Here is a 4,081-nt window from a genome sequence, read left to right on the forward strand (position 1 = left end):
GGAGTCACTGTCTTACCCTGTTAACAGTCTGAAAGATCACACCCCAGCTGTGATGGAATTCTCAGGTTTGCTCTCAAGTACAGACATTCAGCACATCTGTGCTGGCCCAGGCTAGCCCTGATTTACATAGCTGTGCCGTAGTAATCATTAATGTTTCTGGTCACTCGGAAGAACCCTTATTAGGACAGTGTGATGCGGATGCTGCTCTCTCTCTAGTCATCTTTTCCATAGCCTATCTGGAAAGACCTGGGAGGGGATGCTCTGAAACCCGGTCGGTAGTAACTAGGGGATTACCCACTATGCACTCTGCTTAGTTTTCCTAGCCTGGCCTCTGCTGTGATGCGGGAACAATTCTGACCCTGCCTGAAGCCCTGATGGTTTCTAACCTTGTCTCCAAAATCTGGCCTCCTCTGTTCCTGGAGCCTCAGTCACCAGCCCCCTTCCCGAGCTGTGGCCTCCCCCTCAAGGCCTGCTCAGCTCAGTCTCTTCAGTGTGCTTGCTTTGTGCTTTGGGAGGCATGCTGTGCTTCTATGTCAGGGTCCCACCAGGAATGAGGGTACTCTATCAGAAAGTTCAAAGGCTTTGAAGTCAGAAGCCCCAAATTCAAATTCTACCTTGGAAGTTAGCTGTGTGACATCGAACATGTCCCCTCAATACCCAAAATGGAATGGAATTATTACTTGGAATGAAGGGATCGCCTTGTTCACTAGAGGACTTCCTCATCCGCTCAGATGGAGTCAGTTACCTGAGGCCAGGTCAGTCTTTGGGAACTCAGACTTCCGAACTAGGTAGCACTACCTGCCAACTTGCCATGGCCTAGAATCACCTGCAAAGGGAGTCTGAATGAGCAATAATCTAGATCAGTTGGGCCTGTAGGCATGTCTGGGGGGATTTCTTAAATTTAATTGATCAGAAAACCCAGACAACTGTAGGAAGCACCATTCCCTCTTGTGGGAGGCTGCTTGTTCTTTCCCAGCTGCTCAGACCCAAAATAATCACACAGAAACTATATTATTTGCAATACTGTTTGGCCAATAGCTTAAGCATATTTCTAGCTTACTCTTATATCTTAAATTAACCCATTTCTATTAATATGTCTATTGCCCCATGGCTGTGGCTTACCAGGTAAAGTTTTGATGAGTCTGTCTCTGGCAGAGGAAACATGGCTTCTCACTTGACTCCACCTTCTTTCTCCCAGCATTCAGTTTAGTTTTCCTACCTAGCTCTATTCTGCTAAGCCACTGGCCGAAACAGTGTATTAAGCAGGTATTAAACAAGAATTACAGTTACAACATTTATATCTACTTTATCTTTTATCATAACTAAGAAAAACTATAACTATCTATACTTTAACTCCATCAAAGACTCCAAAAGGATATAATATTACCTAAGTAAACAGGAAGTGCATTATAAACAACTTCCAAAACTCTAGAATTGACAGAGATATCTTACTACCTGGACAGTCACCCAAAGTTTTTCTATAACATGGTGGCATCCATCTTCAGTCTACAGGCCCATAGTATCTGGCAGACTTTTCCATGAAGCAGGAAATTTCAAAGACAGTTCCACCTATATTGGCAGTTTGTCAGTAACTTTCTTCTGTGTCCTGCAGAATGTCTGGCAAACTCCTTCATGAAGCAGGAATCCCAAAGGACCATCTCACCTTTTTTAAGCAGCTTCAGAAGTCATTTTTCTGTGGGTCCTGCTGTAGTAGTAGGAGTGGCGGGCTGCATCCCACTGCCTGGCTAGCCAAAATAACCACACGGAAATTGTATTAATTAAATTACTGCCTGGCCCATTATATCTAGCCTCTTCTTGGCCATCTCTCACATCCTGATCTAACCCATTCCCGTAAATGTGTATCACCACTTGACTGTGGCTTATCGGCATGAGTCTAACCAGCATCCTCTCAGGCAGGAGAGCCATGGCGTCTGCCTCACTGCCTTCTTCCTCTCAGAATTCTGTTCTGTCTTCCCTGCCTACCTGAGTTTTGCCCTATCAACTAAACCAAGGCAGTTTCTTTAATAACTAACGAAAGCAACACAAATAGAGAAGGGCCTCCTACACCATCCTGCAAGTCTAGTTCATACAGCATAACATCAAGCAGTCCAGACAAAAGCAGTTTTTTGCCCAAATGGCTAGCCAACTCCATAAGGAGCCTCTTCAATGCCCATCTTCCTCTTGAAGTAGATTGGTGCTGCCAGGAGCAGATGTGTCTCATTGTCATCGAAAGTCCTAACTTTTTTTTTTTTTGGTTTTTTGAGACAAGGTTTCTCTGTAGTTTTGGGTCCTGTCCTGGAACTAGCTCTTATAGACCATGTTGGCCTTGAGCTCACAGAGATTCACCTACCTCTGCCTCCTGAGTGCTGGGATTAAAGGTGTGTGCCACCACTGCCCAGCTGAAAGTCCTAACTTCTTAAAACATTTTGCCATATTCTGAGGGTCTCTAAAAGGTCTGAAGAATAACTATCTATCTGAAATATATTTCTATATATATAGAAAACCTAACATGTCTATAAACTTGACTGTTATAGATGACTATCTATTATTAACTTGTATTTCTTAATTATCCATTACATTTTAAGTGAACTGCACAATCACAATACCTTACTCAAGAGCAGAAAAATACATATAACAAGATTGACCTAAAACTTGTTTCAATAGACCAAGATCCATACCAATGCAAATTATTCATATCTATATCATGTCCCCCTTTAAATGTAAAGAAACATTTATAAAAAAATCATTTAGGGAATTTGGGCATAGTTCTCTCCAAACTGCTTCTTGCTTTTTGTTGGGTGAAGCAATTTTTTTGGGAGTGTTCATGGCAACCTTTTGGGGGGTCTTGGTCCATTAAACCACATTAGTCTGGAAGGATTTCACAGGTTCTCACCCTTTGTGGAAACAAAAGAAGAACCTCTTTTCCAAAGCAACAAATCCTTAGACCCAAATTCTGAAGTCATGATACCTCTAAAAGATATATGTTGGTTTAGCTTAGTAGTTGATACAATGAAATGTCTCTCTGTCTTAGCTTCTTTACAGTCAAAAAATTCAAAGAAAGCACAATAGTATACATAATCCAGAATCTCTGTGTATTTTCCATCTATATGTGGCTTATTTTTCTTTACTCCTTTTAATCTATGACAGTCTGTACTCTGTCCCCTCAAAGACCTTATTTTTTTAAATGATTTACTTCTATTTATAGCTTGCTATACTCTTTTCTTTTTTTAATTAATTAATTTATTTATTAAAGATTTCTGAAAAAATATGGAACGCTTCACGAATTTGCATGTCATCTTTGCGCAGGGGCCATGCTAATCTACTCTGTATCGTTTCAATTTTAGTATATGTGCTGCAGAAGCGAGCACTTGGTATACATTTTGCCTTCTCTCTCCTAAGCCTATGTACATTTATCCAACACTGTGACCCATCTAGAGATCTCTTCCATCTGGATTTGTCTTTATTGCATGTGTATCTGTAATTATTTTCTGACCATGGGTGGCTTCTTTATTAACCAATGGCAATAAAACATATTCACAGCATGCTTCCCCTCCCACATCTATTTCCTAGGTGTGGGTTCCTGGACAGAATAAAGGAGGAGAAAGCTAGCTGAAACCAAACAAACCAGGATATGTTTATTCTTTTTCTGCTCTTGACTGTGGATGTGACATGATCCTGAGTTCTGGAGCATAGACTGTGACCTGGAGTTCTAAGCCAAATAAACCCTTTCTTCTAAACTTGTTTTTTTTAAAAAAATTATTTATTTATTTATTTAGGTCAGTATATTTTATCACATCATCAGACATGAACTAGAACATGTAATAGTTATATATTAAAAAAAGCTGGGAGATTTAGCCAGGGCCAACAGAGTTGATTACACACCTTCATTTGAAGGGGAAGACCAGCTAGTTCCTTCTGTCCACCCTTTCCAGTGCTCCAAGCCTAGACTGTTCTCACAGAGGAGCAACTGACACCTTTCTCAGTCTCATCAGCTTGTCAACAAGATTCAGGGATGTGTGCCAGGGGCAGAAAAAGAACCTTTCTCTCGGTAGTCCTTTCCCCACTTAGATTCCAGACAATG

General features: G+C 41.0%; 1 non-coding gene across 1 annotated transcript; it reads right to left on the minus strand.

The window, feature by feature from the left end:
• Positions 1–3,261: 3,261 nt before the first annotated feature.
• Positions 3,262–3,368, minus strand: LOC142836214 (U6 spliceosomal RNA). The gene has a single exon (XR_012908015.1). It is a non-coding gene; the product is annotated as a U6 spliceosomal RNA (small nuclear RNA).
• Between the last annotated feature and the right edge of the window lie 713 nt (positions 3,369–4,081).

The sequence above is a fragment of the Microtus pennsylvanicus genome, chromosome 15 (assembly GCF_037038515.1).
Source record: "Microtus pennsylvanicus isolate mMicPen1 chromosome 15, mMicPen1.hap1, whole genome shotgun sequence".
NCBI lineage: Eukaryota > Metazoa > Chordata > Mammalia > Rodentia > Cricetidae > Microtus > Microtus pennsylvanicus.